The sequence below is a fragment of the Neolamprologus multifasciatus genome, chromosome 7, assembly GCF_963576455.1.
Source record: "Neolamprologus multifasciatus chromosome 7, fNeoMul1.2, whole genome shotgun sequence".
In the NCBI taxonomy this organism is placed as follows: domain Eukaryota; kingdom Metazoa; phylum Chordata; class Actinopteri; order Cichliformes; family Cichlidae; genus Neolamprologus; species Neolamprologus multifasciatus.
Window position 1 is genome coordinate 35,769,005 of NC_140445.1, and position 17,642 is coordinate 35,786,646.

The window sequence follows — 17,642 nt, forward strand, 5'->3', positions numbered from 1 at the left end:
TCACCAGATATCAACACGATTTCGATCCGCTCCTCACGTGTTAACCTCTTCGACATGTCAATGGCTGTGAACAAAGAGAAACTTGTAAATAACTCATGAAAGAATAAAGTTACGTTGAAACCAAGCACACTATTGTTTTTCTAAATGGCCACAATGGTCACCACTCATCTTGAGGATATACTGATGTGCCACAAACAGGACTTTAATATCACCAACCATTCCCATGTTATTACGGTGTATTCATATAAATGGCCCACCCTGTATAACAAGTGGAACATTAAAACCAGAGTTTAATGGTTTAATGCAACACAGCACTGTCCCACGCTCTGTGTTCCCTCCCAGAGTGTATGATAGATCTTGTTTTGTCATGGTAACTGTCGGTGTTGTGGGTAGCTGGCCTTTAACGTCACCTAAAGGTCACCAACATGAGCTGCATGACTCCTCAGGGTCTGGACACAAGAAGACACTAGACCAGCTCAGAGCCAAGAAGATCACATTTTCTCTGTTCAGCCTTTATCGCTCAGTCTCTTTGGTCAAACATGTTTAAAGTTTGTCATCAGGTGCAGAGAAGGTACAAATGACAGCATAATTTTTATTCTAAAAAGGGAATTTTAAGAAGGTTACTCAGTTATCCACACTTTCTATACATCAAAGCTTCAGTGGATTCGGTTGTTAATTTCTTTCTTACAGTTGTGATGCTGTTATTGACTGAATTGTATTTCATTTATTTTATTTTTAATGAAAATTTAGAAAAACATGTCTCTTATAGTTCTGTTTCTTTTCTTGATGGTCTGTTTTTCTATATGAACATTTGGATGATGAAGGGTAAAATGTGAATGAAGGTATTTCCCACACAAACTGGAAACCAAAAGATTGTTAAGCAGAAGGGTTTTTGTGCCCTGGTCCACGGATCTTTTATAATTTTCTGCATCTGTTAGTTTACAGTTTTTTTTCCTAATGTTTGTGATGGCAGTAAAATTAAAGTGGGTCAGTTGTGCTTGATTAACAGTTCAAAAATAATCCTTGTTTATTTTGAGAGTGCTTTTTTTTCCTTCTTCTTTGAGTCATAAAATAAGGTGCACACAAAGAAATGACAAGGCTTTATCCATGGACATGCAGCACCCAAAAAAGTCATTGCGTTGTATCAGTGGGGATGGATGAATGACCATCTTGCTTAGGAGAAAACAAATCCTCTTATCCTTTTTTAGAAAGCAGCCAAGCTCTGATGTCCAGCTTCTTGAGGTCAGTGGAATGCCAGAAAAGGTTCAGACCAACATTTATAGCTTGATATTAATGGAATCAGTTTGTCATGTTAAAATGCAAGTGTTCACACTTACATGGAGGAAATGGAGAGAGCTACTGTGGTGCATTGGTTGTGTTCCTAATGTTAGATAGGAAAAATAATGCACAGTGTAAGACCAGGTTGTATCCAATGTTTCTGTATGTGTTTTCCATCTGCTTCTCTCATGTCTCTCATGGTTGCTGAGAGATCCCTAAGCCTGTGTGCCTGGGACTCAGAGAAATGAGGAAGTCCACATCTATTCAGAAGCTGCTGTCTCTCATGCAAAGTGGAGTATGTTGTTTCATTCAGGCGTTGGGTGAGTTTTAAAGGTGAGAGAGAAAATAAAGAATGCATTTCCTCCATTCCAGTACAGTTTGTATGTATTTTTACCTGCTTCCTGCTTTGCCACAGTTAAACACACACACACACACACACACACACACACACACACACACACACACACACACACACACCAGGGTTTCCCTGACTTGAGGCTGCTCTGCTCTTGTTCTTTTCCATAATAACGATACACGCAGTCGTTTATCTTACAATGGAAAGTGCCCCGGGATTGCTGTTGTTTCGATTCAGACTGCTTAAATAAAATAGACTTAATCTGATAAGGTGTGTGTGTTTCCGTCTGTCTCCTGAGCTATCTTATTTAGCCCCACCCTGTCATTACACAGAGAAACTGGGAGAGTCTGAGGCACAGAAAGTAGCAAGAAAAACAAAGGAAAGTTCAAAATCTGCACCTCATTCTCAGCAGGAAACCAGTCAGTTGGTCAGGCTTACATTTATAGTTGGGAGATTTTTGTCAGTTTCTGTAAGTCATTCATTCGGTTGGTCTCTCTGTCAGATGGTTTAGTTAGCTGGTCCATCAGTTACAGAAGCAGAAATCTGGTCTGCAATTTAACACTAAACACATTAAGACAGAACCAATAAACTACTCCCTATGTCCCTGCAGCCAGTCAGCTGCTTAGTGAAGGGAGTGGCTTTCTGCTCTGCTGCCTGCAGCTGTATTGCAGTCATTCACCAGGTTATTCACCAGGTCATCCAGTGATCCAGCCAGCCAGCCAGCCAGTAAGTCAGTGGTTGTAAATGCAGGGCTGCTGTTCAGCTGCTCTGAACTCCTTGTATCTCCCCTCAGGATCTTACACCATTGAATCAGCTGAGGAGCTGCTGAGAGGTAAGAAGTTGTGACTTTCCCAGAAGTTTGGCAACATTTTGGAGCAGCTGTTTGACTTTTTGTGGGCATGTGAAAGGCTGTAGGGTTTGTGTGCAGAAAGGAAAAATGTATTTTGAAAAAAGTCAGTTTTGAACAAGCTAATGTAGTCGCTGCATCTGTGGAATGCGATCACACCCTTTTCTACAAGTTGAATTGTGTTAGCATGTTGTTGCGCTCGGCTGCATCATCCAGGCTGCTCATTATCCGGGCTCTGAATTTTCTCACATTCTCAGTCTCATGACAGTGGTGATGAGACAGTGGTGAAGGCAAGTATTAGGCTGGTTTATTAAAGACTGACTTCAGTGTCTATATCAGAAAACACCACCAGTTTGACTCCCACTTGTCTGTTATTTATAACTTTTTTTTTGGAGAACTTTAAGTTAATTGTGAAAGAAAAAGATCAAAAAGCATAAAGAAAATAAAAGCTAGTATGAGAACAAACTGATATCTGGTAAGCTCCAGAAGTTAAGGGGCTTTTAGACTTTCTCAAATGATTTTTCTTCTTTCGGGGTATATGTAATTTCTTAGTGGAAGGTTTGAGATCATTTGCCTATCCAGTGTGTAACATTTCCTCAAAAGTCATTTTGACACCTTCACAAATGTTTTCATCTTTATGCCATAAAGACTGACCCAGTCTTCCTCGGTCATCTGTGGATTCAGTATGTATGTATAGTGAATTTGCTAGAGTTGCATATGTTCACCAGTGTTGACCAATTATATACACTTATCTGGGTATGAGCTTTAGTACAGGCTCTATTCCAATCCTCTGCTAAGTTTTTAGTTTCCAAATTTTCAATTTATGCACTTAGTGTATAATATAAGATCTTTAATCAACAGGCTAAAACGGTGTATAAGATCCTGATATGAAGCTCTTTTTTTAAACAGCCCTTTGTCATTATTTTAGAATGTGTTTGAGAGGATCTTCCGGCTTAATTATGTTGTTGTGCTTTTACAAACTTCTCAACTGTAGACATATTTTTTTTAAAATTACAAATTATTTGTAATTACAATAATACCAATTATGATACCTGTGCAAACCTTAAATTTTATATCCAGAAACATACTGCCTTTTTTCTCAGGAAATGTAGTAGCATTGCAGGATATTGCATTGCCAAGATATTCAAGGTGCCCTTTGGCAGATGTGGCAATATTGGTCGTCAACAGAAAATAGTCCTATGTTTATCAGCGTTTTTATTGAGGTTGTCCATGGAAGTCCTGCTTTTGAGCTTTGTGGTTTGTACTTTATTTTTACTTGCTTTTGCGCTTTCCCATTCACTCGGTGGTTATGATTCAGTCACCACCAGGTTAAAACTGGGTGACATCTCTTTTACACCTAGAAACTCAGTGGCTGCTAGGCAATTTTTACATTCAGTGACCAATTGAAAGCAGCTGGGACAACCAGTTTGTTTCCCCAAGGCTGTGTGCAAATACCCTTAACCTCTGGTCAATTGCACAGGTCACTTGTTGGGAGGGAGCCTGTCTTCAAACAGTTGCAGTCCAGCTCAGACTGACTGTAACCACAATGACAGATTCGGAAAGGTTTGCAACTCGTGTGTGACAAGACTCTTTACAGTAGTGCACTCGACTCAGCTGGCCACCAGCTGGTTGTATTCTGGTTATATTCCTATATAAAAGGTTCCAAGGTTCCAATGCCAATTTGCAGTTGAGTTGACTTCATGCAGCAACTATGTCACAATTTATGGAAGAATTTCTGTTTTAAATATACACAGTTTTGGCTGGACTCTGAATGTAGGTAGTTATTTGAATTTCTGTATGGAGATGAGATGGCAGAATGATTTTGTCTTATTGCTGTTTGTTTGCTTGATTGTTTTTGTTTTTTTCACCGTCTTGATGCACCAAAGCTTTTCTTTGAAGACGGCATCTGACTGTCAATGGTTGCAAACTGGTCCCAATCTTCTATTTCAAAGCAAAGAAATTGCAAGTTGATTGCACGCAGTCACAATAAAAATAATTTTTTTAAGGCTGCTGTCTCCAACCACTGTTTTCAGTGGGAGGAAAGAAAATGAATTCTTGAGGCTTACATTTGTATTCTTCACCTTCATTTCAGTAGGAAGCCGTGGGATTAGGTATGAGAGCAAGGCTTTTGGAGTGTCAAGAGATGGGCAGATGGTTGGTTTTGTTTTTTCCCCCATATATAAATATACAGTATTTAAAAAAAGAGAGCAGCTGTATCCTTAAGTAAATTTGTATTTAACTGATATCACGAGAAATTAATTTGCTGTTAAAATAATGATGATGATGATGATGATAATAGTAATAATAAAAATAATAAAAACATTGAATATTTTTGACAGGAATTGTTCGCAGGGAAGGTCAGGTGTCTTTGATGTATTTAATTACCATCCAGAACCCACATGTTGGTGCCACTGGATTATTCTTTTTTTGATGATTTGTGTAAAGTGTGTATATGTGTGTGACAAAAAGCCTCTTCCACTGCGTAGGACTAAAGCACATTTGCTGTGTTTAAACAGTATTATCTCAGAACTGGTTTGACTGCAGAGGGGGGAATGGTGTCATTTGAAGCCTGCAATATGTTGTAATAATTTGCAGAGTTCACTTGATGTGACTGAAAATGTTGGTAATAAATGCTGCTTCCTCCTACTCGTATGTGACAGGCATTTCCTCTTTTGTGATTTATATTGGAGGCGATACTAAAGTCAATATTTGACTCTGGTTTCTGTGAAAAGAAAGAAGCAGTTTTTAAAAAAACATAAAAAGGTCTGTGAAACCTTGAACTCTTTTAGTCATTATTAAAACATTGCTCTCCGCCGAACCTTGAGGAACTGAAAAAAAAACACATCAGAAAAATTCATTTTGTTGCTTTTACAGCTTCACTTTCCGGGCTTTGCTGACACTTTGGAAGTAAACATGAATATGAATTTGTCTTTTATTTTGTATTCTCATATGAGAAACACAGTTGAAAAGAAACCAAAATATTGACTTAATTACATTTAAGTATAGTTAATTTGTTATCTTTTTTTAAATAGTCAACTGTTAACCTTTAAAAGGCAGTTTTATTTTATTTTTTTATGTTGTCTGTATAATTACTTGCTTAAGGCTTGTAAAATCATCAATTAGGCTTAAAAACAAAACTTGCACAATAAGCTTATAGAAGATACTTTTCCCTATTTCATCATATTCATCATGGGGAAAAAATGACACTTAAATTTAAGCAAATGGAACAAGAAAAGGTCACAAAGTACCTAAATTAGATTGAGGACCTACAGACCAGAAGATCTTGATTGAATTAAAGTGTTAATAGGATTTTGCAGACAGTGTATGCTGATTAGATCTGCAGAATTCAGGTATTGTCTGCTATTTACTACACTGTCCCTATATTTAAAAAATACAAACAGTATTTGCTTGTTCTACCCGCTATTGCTTTGCATAAATATGATGTTAGAACATTTAAATGTGAAAAGTAGTTACTTAGTGAAATGTAAGATGTAAGAGCTAATAAATGCTGTGTAATTACCAAATCACTTGGCTTTAGGACCCTGGAGTGTGGGGCAGACATGCCATCTGATAATGATGCTGTGTGCTTTTTTTGTTTGTTACTCTCCTGGGGCTTATGGCAGAACCACACATCCAATCAGCTGACTAATCACATGACTGTCAACTCAATAAGCAATGAAGGAGGCCAGAGTTTTAATGAAAATGATAAAGAAGTCAAACACAGTTAGTTATACAGAGCAAAATGGACCAGTGTTTGATTGTTTCAAAGCTGAGTGAAGTAGATTAGAGGATGGTGGGGCTCCTCAGGGATTGGATTTTGTAGCATTTGAGTTTATGTAGTGTTTTAGCTCTGCGAGTTCCAGATCCTTGATATTAATGTATCAGGACGGCTTGAATTGAAATGTACTGTTCTTAGTTAGGTCTGTGCTCTCTATGAGTTGTGGCTATGTTGTTATGCTATTGTCAGTCCCAGTTCGGGGTCATTGCCTGCATAAATTACAGCGTTGCAATCAGTAATTTGTTGAATACAACATTTACTGTAAATAACATTGTTACCCTTTGCTGTCATTGACCACTTGCTCTCATTGGTGCTACAATTAACATTAATATTTATACCCATACTGTGATTAATGTTTTAGGCTAGTTATGCTAACAGTATCATATCAGGTCTGTTGGTGTAGGCAAGCTGGCTGCTGTAAAGCTGTAGTGAGAGCATTGCTGGGAATAAATCCCGTTGGATTCTCGGTGGTTGTTGGACTCACCCACCGGCTGTGGGTGCCGTTTGTCACTGATTCTCTTTATAATTGTTATGGACAGAATTTGTAGGTGCAGCAAAGGGGTGTGACGTGTAGGATTTGGTGAGCTTGGGATCTCATTTCTGTTTTTTGCAAATGATATGGTTCTGTTGCCTCCACTGAGCAATGACCTGCAGCTTACACTGGGGTGGGGGTATAGCAGAGTGTCTCAGCTTGGATGAGAATTAGCATCTCCAAGTGTGAGGACATGGTTGGTGGTCAGAATGGGTGGCATGCCACCGCTGGGTTGGTCAGGAGTCGCCAAGAGCAGGAGTTCTGGTATCTCAGGTGCTACTTCATGCGCGAGGGAACTGGTCTGTTGTGGTGAAGAGAGAGATGAGTTTGAAAGTGAAGCTGATGATTTTACTCTGCTCACTATGACCAGAAGCTGTAGGTAGTGACTGATGGAATGAGAGCTGCTATTGTGTAACTATTGTCAGGTTAATGTTTAATTTGACTGAGTAAACATTTGGGTTGCAGTCTGGCTGCGTAATGTCTAGAAAAGTTTATTGCCAATGACAATGTATGACATAGTGGTAAGTAGTAAATTAAAGCGACATGTGTGTTTTTAGCTCGATCGTGGCTCAAGAGTTGGGAGTTCGCCTTGTAATCGGAAGGTTGCCAGTTTGAGCCCCGGCTTGGACAGTCTCGGTCCTTGTGTCCTTGGGCGTTGCCTACTGGTGGTGGTCAGAGGGTCCGGTGGCGCCAGTGTCCGGCAGCCTCGCCTCTGTCAGTGCTCCCCAGGGTGGCTGTGGCTACAATGTAGCCTCACCAGTGTGTGAATGGGTGGATGACTGGACGTGTAAAGCGAATACAGAAATACAGCTCATTTACCATTTACCATTTGGTTAGTAAGCATTCATCATACAATGGTTGCAACACTCAAATATGCTGGAAAAACAGCAGATTCTCCATATTTAACAAATATGCTTTGTGTAAAGCTCCATACACAGCGGTCTCAGCGGTATTCTGTTTACAAGTCTAGAGCTGTTGGACATAACCAAGTTAAACACATCACAACTATTAGAGTCATGAGACCACAATGTTCAATTGTGTCTCTGCACATTAGTCTAAATTCCAGCATTCTGGTCTAATTTGTATTTGATCAGGTTTCATGTGGCTGGATGTAATAGAATTTCTTTCTATCACAGCAGGGCACGAAGAGCTCTGCAAATGGAATTTGATGATTGCTGGTTTCTTGACAGACTCTCTTGTTATAGTGTGACTTGTTAGTCGCTCATTGCTGTGGGGTTGTTTTTCACTGCGCTTGTAAATAATTCCTTGTCAAATTCTCCTCAGTCTTCTCCTCCTTTGAATTTTCTGTTTTGTAGTTTATCCATCATTACTGCAAAGATATGTGGCTGCAAGGATGTGCCAGACTGTGAGCAGGTGGAAATGCTTTCATGAATTGGATGTACTGTTGTGTATTACAAGCTGAGTACAGCCAAACATATTGATGTTGATGAAAATGTCACAGGTTTTTACTGCGTTACTATAAACACAATCTGTCTGATCACTAGTCCTTATGTGTGGATATTCAAATAGGAGATTGGCCATATTATTGGCTTTTTAAAGGTTTTTATCTCATCTGCAATTTCAGAATTCAAAGTGGAACTTTATTCCTCCAGTTATACACTGATCTGCTGCCGTGGTTCAGATTTAATTATCTCAATAACTGTTGAGTTTATTTTTTGTTCCCTGAGGGGTTTATTTTCCTTCCTTAAACTGAAATGAATTTGTAAAGCACTTCTCTGATTTCGAAACCCACCTACTGCCACTGCTGTCAATATGTTGCCAACAGAGGCCTCAGTGGGACATAGAGGACATTAGTGACATATTATTAAGTTAAGTACAGCAACTCGGTATGCAAACAGAGACACAAGAGGACATGTGACAGGCATAGGGTAGAAACCACGGGATGCTATGTCTGTGTAGCTAAATACAAAAACAGATTGGTAGTGTGAAATATCCCCTATACATGAATATTATTATTTAAAGTGCATTATAATGTTGATGGGGATTAACCATGTCCTTGTATTGCTCACACCTAAATTATTGCATTGTAGTCTGGTGAAAGTTATTTTTGCTGTAACCCGTTAGCCCGCCACTAAGTTAGTTAATGGAAGTTGGAAATTGGTCACAAAGAGTGTGCTCCAACAAAATGCCCCTTGTGGCTGAGCTGGTTACTAACAGATTATTGCAATTGCCCAAAGTTTGCATTCTCCTCTTTCTTCCTCCAAGAGCTGTGGTGAAACTTTTAAAAAAACCAAATTCGTGTATAGAGCCTGATCAGTGCTCTGCATACGGCTTATTTAGTGAGTCAGAAAATGCACAAAAGTGGCACATCAAACTAAGTTTAGTTTTACTACTGTTTACATTCAGTTCCGCCATCTTGGATTAATAACTCAAGGTTGCTGGGGCTGCTCTAAGTTTTCGAGCTGAAGGGGTGTTGTAGATTTAAATTGTTTATTCATGAACGCACCATGAAGCCTAAGTTATCATTAGGGATTAAAGTGTTATGGAGAAAGTTAGGACTGTCTGATCAACAGGCATAAAAAATATTCAGAAAGTTTCTTCTTGTTGGTAGGGATGTTGAAGAAGAAAATAAAATGAGATATTCTAATTCCATAAGGTTAGCATTAGGATTAAAGATTAAGGAAGGTGTAATGTAGATAAGGAGTGTAGTGGAAATGCACTAGAATATTGGTGTTTACATATGTATGAAGTATATGTAGTGTCTACTTTACTCTTTGTTAGGTTTTTTTTTCCCTCTTAAAAGATAAGAACTGACGACTACCATTCCATATGGAAAAGAAATAGTAAAAACTTATATGATTTACTCATGAAAGTGGCCACTTTCTCATAACTTTCATATATTGTTTTAGTAAGTATCCAAAACATACAAAGTTTCATTATATAATTTTTCAAGGAATCTTATATCCGTTTTCACTCTTGTATGCTTTTCATACAAGTTTCACACAAGACAGATACAAACTTTATAAGATTTATATATATCTTTTCCATATGGGATATCTCTGAGCATTATTGGTTAAACTAGTGGTACTGTTAAAATCAGTATTATCGTTATATGCACTTCTCCCAATGTTGTTTGTGCAGTTCACTCCTGTAGACATAATTTGTGTGTTCTTTTTTGTGATGAAAGCAGCACTCTTTAGACCTCTTGGCTACATTCATGCTTTTGATCTTTCTGCTCCACCGTGCCAGATGTGCCTCACTGTTTTGCTAAGTGGGTCTGATTTGCTGAAAGGTTTGGAACAATGCAAGACATAAACCAGGAGGACGCCTGAGCAAATTGAATAATCAAGGGTCAATCTTCACCCATGTTAGCGGTTATTGATCGCTTGGCTCCACAGAATAGATTGCTAATGACAGCACAGGTTTTCAACAGAGTCCACAGCAGAGATGGGAAACAAATTAGTCAGATCTGGTTAAAGTGATTTAGAGGCCACAACAGTCAAATGCAAAGGTCTCTGACAAATGTCTGCTGCTTCTAATAATAAAGGCTTACTGAGAAACAAACATTGGTACATTAGCTTGAGAGGACAAAAGTAAAATACATGACTTTCTTTCCACCAATGTTAATTCTTTGTTTTCACAGTGAGTGTCTTTATCATTGTTTCTCTGTCGAGTACGGACAGCTGGTATAAATAAGCCAATTCTCAGCTGTTGTACTTGGTTTTTAAAGCAACACTTTCTGTTTTACTTTCATTTTACTTCTGTGGTGTCTCCTTTTGTTTGTTTCTTCTTTTTTTTGGTTGTTGCTTTCGTTTTATTTGATTCAGGTTGCTTTAAATTGCATAAAGGATTCACAGGAAACATTTTATGGGTGTACTTAATAGTTACATTAAACGAGCTAAATGAGTTTTCTCCTGCGGTCACCATGCAGTCAGTATGGTTTCTAATGCAAACTGGACATTAAAATACATAAAATATATAGATTTTTATTTTTTTAATACAGTAGTTGCTCATGGCTGTTCTCAGTGGTTGATGTAATGAACAAATTGCACATAACAATGCTACTAATGGGCACAGATGCAATTAAAGTAAACAAGACTAAATTTGCCCGATTTTTTCTAAAGAAACAAGCACTGTATTTCTTTGGTATTACAAATTAAAGATTTAAAAACTGGCAACCTCATAATGAATAAAGATGTCATATTTCAATTCTCATTTATCCATACATCCATACATACATCCATTATCTACTGCTTAGCTGAGGTCGGGTAACAGTAGCAATAGGGCAAGTGGGTTCTTCCAGACATCACTCTCTTTAGTAACACTATCCAGGTCCTCCAGGGGGAATCCAAGGGGTTGCCCATCCAGATGAGCTACATAATCTCTCCAGCAGGTTTTGAATCTCCCCTGGAGTCTCCTTCCAGTTAGGCATGCTAAGAAAACCCCTAAAGGGGGAGAGTGCCCAGGAGGCATTCAGACCATATGGCCAATGTCCTCAACTGGCGCCTAGGCAAGTCCAGTTCACAACGTTCCAATCTACAAATTATTAAAGTACTAAAAATTTAGATTTCCCCAGAAGTTTTTTTTTTTTTTTTTGCTCAGTTACTATAACAAATTTCGATTGACTCCATATTTAGATTTAGATTGACCTCCTGTGCAACTGGTAAACATGATGTTACCATTTGGGAGTTTAAATTGTGAAATTTAAATGTCTGACATTAAAATTCAAAATGCCTATCCTAGGCAGCGGTGGGTGTTTTCTGTAGGGCTTTTTTGTCCCTTCTGATCATGTTAATGCTATCATTTGGGCAACTTCTAGCTTTCATAGTATTTACTATAATCTATGTTGAGCTCAGCTTATGATTAGGCATATGATGAAGAAGCCTCTCAAACTTCTTCAGTAGCAGGTTTATCAGAGAGCCACCTCGACAGGACAAGACTCTGATGTCTATCTGCATCTAAAGGACAAAGGTCACTCTTTCAAGGACACCAATGTTCACATTTTGGACAGAGAGGACAGATGGTTCAAAAGAGTAGTGAAAGAAGCCATCTATGTCCACTGTGAAGACCATCTTTAAACAGAGGTGGTGGCCTATGACACCAACTGTCAGCCATCTATAATCCAGTTTTCAGATCCCTTCCCAGATGCCTTAACGCCCACTCGCATCCTGGGCCTTTTGACCTCAGTAAATCACATAATAGGGTGGGGGTAGGGTTCACAATGAGTTCACCCGAAACCTTTGCTGATTGTGACCTACACCCGTTTTCACACCTTGGCTCGTGTGATTAGGTTGACGATCAATAAGGGGTCCAGGACCCTCTTAGGGACACTCCTAGGGTCTTATAATCTGGGGCTCTCCACCAGTTGCTTTTAGAACTGAAGAAGCTTCTTGGATGAGAGGTGAAACGTCTTCAAGGAAAGTCCAGACGCGTTTCCTTCCGAGCTCCTAAGAGGAAGAGATATTTATACTTCTGCCTCTGTTCTACAAAGCATTTAATCAGAGGGTGAGGTTACATGAACCTAACATAGCTAATAAGCTACAAATACTTCTCCAGAGGCTTGCTATTTTTAATGCTTAAAGTTTAGTTGTAAAGGTTAAACTGCAGTGAGGAGATACAGATTAACCCAGTGAATGTGGATAAATAATTAACCCAGGATAGGCCGTCATCAGTGTCCTGCTGCCTTTTTGTAGTACAATGGAAATTTTTACACATCCTTTTGTTGGGATGTGTCTCTGTAAAAACCAGTGTTGTTGGATCTAAAAAATGTATTGTGATACATTATGCTAGAACCTTTAACTGATTTTTTTTTTTTTGCTTTGTTTTTGTTTCACTGCTTTTCATCTCGTCATGTAAACTGTGAACACTCACATGCTGCTAGGTAGCTCTAAACTCGACACAAAAATCGAATGTTTTGCTCAGAGCCATCTGGTCCTGTGAGAGTAAATCTAATTTGGAAATCCAACTTGGGTTTGGTTGAAAATGTATTAAACTGAAATTAATTATTTATTGATTTAATTTGAAATTAATTAGGCTCAAGGTTGCATTATGTATAAAGATCTAATGAACCCCAAAGATGAAACGCTTTTTTTTTTTCTTCCCCCCCATCTGCAGATAATGAGTTTTAGTGTTCGACATAAACTACAGGCTGATGTTTCTGTCTACATTTCTATATGAATCTGTTAAACCTGGATTAACAAGCATACTTTTTCTTGAAAAATAGCATTTGATCTCCTCCTCTTTACCTCTTTCACATCTTATCAACATGTTCGGGTAATTTATAATCATGGTAATGGTTTTAATTATTAAACAGGAATTATGAACAAGACGAGGCCAATGGCAGACACAGTAGTAAATTGGCTACATGGGTAAAAACTAGCAAATAATTTTGCAGTAACAAAGGCCAGTTCGTGGTCAATGTTCGGTTGCATCAAGCCAACAGGTCAATTTAATTGTGAGGTGTTGATGCTGATTAGAGTCACTGAAGGAGTCCTAACATTTAGCCTAGTTTAAACATGCATGAAGGCTGGAAAGAAGCTAAAAGCTTCTTCTTATCTTATTGAGTTTGGCTAAATCCACAGAAAGCAGTGAATGTTGGAGTTGCACAGTTTAACTGATCACAGGCCTTGATAATTCTGCTTTCGGCTGCTCCCTTGTCACAAGGGGTGACCACAGTGGGAAGCACCGCATGTTTCATTTGAAAGTTTTACACTTTCTGACACACCCCCAAAGGGAATTTGTGTCCCCGGCTAGAATTGAACCAGCACATGTGTTAATCACTACAAAATGGAGCCAGTAACTGATCATAGACAAAAGTTATAAAAAAAAAAATATAAACAAAAGTTTTCTGGAAATCACAAAACAAATAATTATTAAGGGTTCCCTTACCTCCCAAATTCCATTATATAATACTACTACTACTAATAATACTAATAATACTAATAATACTAATAATAACAATAATAATAATAATAATAATTATAATAATTATAATAATTATAATTATTATTATTATTATTATTATTATTATAGATCCCTTTATTTTGTTTGTGCCCCTCTCTAAAACTTAATTTAGTGGGACTACCAGGCTATGGAAGGGTTCCTTCAGTTGATATTTAATTATTTTATTCATGAATTCTAATTAAAGTTCAAGGAAATGTCCCATAATTTAAAACACGAGTTTCATCTTTTTTTTTTCTTTTTAAGAGTTCAGTGAATTTCTTTTTCTAAATTCTTCCTGTAATCATGTTAAATGATTATCTCTCTCTGACTATGATTTTTGCCATCATCAAACAGGCCTACAAGACCTAAATCACCGCCATGTAAACTCCAAAACATTACAGTTTGTGTGACGTCGATCAGGGTTGATTTGTCTGTCCAATCCAGGTTGAGTGACGTAGACTGCATACAACAAGAGCTTGACTAGCTTGTGTGAAGGGAAACCCGAGACAGGAAAGACTGGAGCATGTTGGTTAGCGGCAACTTTCAAAATAAGAGTGAGAAAACTTTCCAGTGGTAAATAGATTATGTTGTCTAGGACAGATTAAAAAATAAATAAATAAATAAAATGCTCAGTGTATCTGGACTGCCTATCCACCTATGTGTTGGAAACACTGGAATGATGTGAAATTTGGTAATCTCATCCAGGACCTCCAAAGGACTCACTGCCTGCAATTAAGAATATACTTGTTTTCTGGACTTGTACTGAAATGAATTGTCAGAAAGATTTGCGGTCACTGTAGTAAGGTCAAAATTTAGCTGAAATTTGCTTTACTGTGACCTGAAACCTCTATGGCTCATGATGAGTAAAGTAATCTTAATTTGCAAGACTCAGGGAATGCTTATAAGGCATTGCAATGCATTGTAAGGATAAATAGGTATACATTTAACTTAATAAGTGATTATAAATGGTAATGTTGGAGCTGTTCCACAGGAAACTCTGGCTAACTCCACCAAACTGAATATGTACATACTGCTACAGGCTCAGGACCTGATCAAAAGAACACGCAGGATTTTATGCAAGTAGGCCAAAGAGCAAAGCAGAGCCTTTGTCTTACATTATGTCATTTATGGGAGATTTACATGTTTTTATGCAGTGATGCTACCTTATTAAGGTCGGCAGGTTTGAAATCTCACCTCCAAATGTTGTTTTAATACATGCTGTTATATTATGCACAGTCTAGACTTCACCACCTTCTTTTTCTGTCCTTCACATTAAATGTACAGTGTAATAAGTCAGCGAGTGTTAAGAGCAGCACAGCAGTGAATGGTGAAAATTACACCCCGGGTCTGCCAGAGGGATTTATGTCTCACTGTACAAGTGTAGATTCCCCTGAATGTATAAGCAGCATTGTGACAATAGATGGATATGATACTTTGTTAGGCCACATTGTGAATCCATTACATACTTAATTACAGTGATGGGGAGCCAAGAGGCTAAATAATGCATTTAATCATTACTACTATGTAATATTTGATCACTGAGCCCATCTCTATGGGAATGCTCTTCAGTATTGTCTTTGTGATTGGTGTTGCCTTTCAAAGTGAATCTGATGTGATATGCAATCGTATATGCAAGGGTATCCACGGGTTAATTTTTAGGACATAGTATACTTGGTAAAAGTTACCGTTGCCGTGATGGAGGCAATGCAGAATGCAGTGGTTGCACCACCTACTATATGACCCTGTATCTGAAACCACCTACAACTAATTTCTTGAATGTCTTTTTAAAGGTTAAGAAAATCCCCTGTTCAAAGGCATTTTTAAAGCTCAGTAAATGCATGATGTTCCTACAGTTAATGAGAAACTGTAGTAAATAATCAATATTCAAAACATTTGGTTTGCTGTTTTTATACATCCAAATCAACATATAAGTCACATGGCACAGGTTGCTGGTAGTTTGTTCCCTGATGATAAGGAAACATTTAGCTCTGCAGATTTTGACTTGTTTGCCTGGCTGGCGTTATTCAGGAAAGAAAGTTAGAAAAGAAAATAAGTCAGTGTGACTTTTCTTCATACATTTATCAGATGGTCAGAAATGCTGGCTGTTTATTCCAGAACAGGAAGTCAGTGTTCTGATGTGTTCCTCCTCAGTGCTCTGAAGGCAGATCACATGTCGTAAAGATCAAGTTATGAAGCAAGACTCTTTAGCTTCAGATTGATAAAGTTTCATTTCTCACCGTTTAAACAACATGGAGGATGTCTTCTGATAATTATAAATGCAAAAAGTATGCTGTTACATTAGGAATGGTATGGAGCAGTGCTTCATGTTAGGAGCTTAAAATATTCAGCATAGAGTATATGTTAATGTGGTCTTAAGACTACCCGTAACCACAAACTAAAGAGCTCTTAGTTTATGCAGCTGCGTGTGTTTGTGCATCAGAGTCAGAATGAAAGCAGTCTGTTATCAGTAAGATATGAACGATAACAGAGGGGGAGGAGCAAAGCACTACTTCCTGATGGACCTTTTGATAGTAACACTGACGACGTGTCCTCATACAAACACATGTCATCTCTTCTCTTTGCAGAAGCTCTCATTTCTCCTCTCTTTATAGCCATTTCTATTCTGTGTGATTTATTTATTTATTTATTTATTTATTTTTTTTTTTTTGTTCATGCATTTCTAATGTCTCAGTCTTTTATGGTTTTGCTTGTTATGAAGATGGAATGTTCTCCGGTGCCAGAATGTGAACAGCAGTAAACCAGTATCTCTTGTTGTTGGTATATATATTTCTGTTCTTTGGTGAGCAGAGCAATTTCATCGAATTAGTTTCACCTAACTGAAAATACAAAAAATAATAAGTAAATCGTATTTACATCAATAATAAAAAAGCAAATGGAGTGGGAGATTTACAGATGGATTGGTGTGATTTCTCCAGTGATGTGAGATATAGATCTGTTGTAGTAAAGAAAGCTGAGTCAAGTTCCTACCCTCATCCTCAGTCATAAGTTCTGGATACAGGCTGACAGTTAGAAATTGTGGACACAGCCAGTGAAAATGAGCTGCTTCTGAGGGATGTGTGGAGTCTTGAAGATGAGGTGAGGAGGGAGTTGGAGGAGAGCTGCTATTCCTCTATATTGATTTGAAGGTTTAGGGTGGTTCAGGGATCTGCCCAGGACCCCTTCCTGGGCATTGCCTTTGGTCTTGTCCTACCAGGAGGTGGTCCTGGGGCAGACCTAAGAAAAACTAGGGAGATTATCTCTCGGATGGCATGTCTGTGTCCTCTGGAAAAGCTGGAGGAAGTGGCCAGAGAGAAGTTTAGAAGATAATATTTACTGTGTAGACTGAGTTTTCAGCTATTGACATATCAATGAACTTCTCTCATCACCACTGTATGAGAAGGAATATAAAATGCGTATAAATGAATGTTAAATGTAAAGAAATATTGTACAGCTTTACAAAGATTTACAAAGAGTAACTGGCTGGAAATGGCTAACTGTCTCGATGCATACTCACTGAAAACGCTAAATCCAGATGAACAGAATCAACTTTTTGGAAAGCACTAACTGTGATTAGGTTAAAGAAGGAAGTGGATGCTCGTTAAATCCACCATCCAGGTTAAGTGGCAGTGTACCATCTTTAGTCTGTTATAAATATGTTACTCTTGATTCTCATTGTACTGTCTCTCTGAGGTACAGTGAGGTTATTGTGAGGAGATTTGACCTCCTGGCAAATCACTGCCCTCACTATAATAAAGCAGAATTTTTCCCATGCTTCTTCTCAGCTGACTAAATCTTAGTCTTATGATCTTCTCTCTAAATATGCCACATTTAGCCATGAGGCAGACAGACACTAGACTACAATACACTATGTACCTGAATGATTTACACAATTAGGAATTTCAGATGAAAAACACATTTATTGAGTGTTCAGTAGTTCACAGGTAGTCGT

At 38.1% G+C, this 17,642-nt stretch overlaps 1 protein-coding gene and 1 long non-coding RNA gene across 3 annotated transcripts in view; both read left to right on the forward strand.

Moving 5' to 3' along the window:
- rab27b (RAB27B, member RAS oncogene family) overlaps positions 1–17,642 on the forward strand; it is a 76,560-nt gene that overhangs the window by 38,292 nt on the left and 20,626 nt on the right. Inside the window, exon 1 of one of the 2 annotated variants that reach the window (XM_085166111.1) lies at positions 702–2,465. The exons of the other annotated variant lie outside the window; for it this stretch is intronic. The gene's annotated coding sequence lies outside the window, so the exon portion shown is untranslated. Of the gene's footprint in view, positions 1–701; positions 2,466–17,642 lie in introns of those variants that run through there. 2 annotated transcript variants of the gene reach the window in all.
- LOC146514693 (uncharacterized) overlaps positions 1–17,642 on the forward strand; it is a 332,360-nt gene that overhangs the window by 38,007 nt on the left and 276,711 nt on the right. The gene's annotated exons all lie outside the window — the stretch shown is intronic.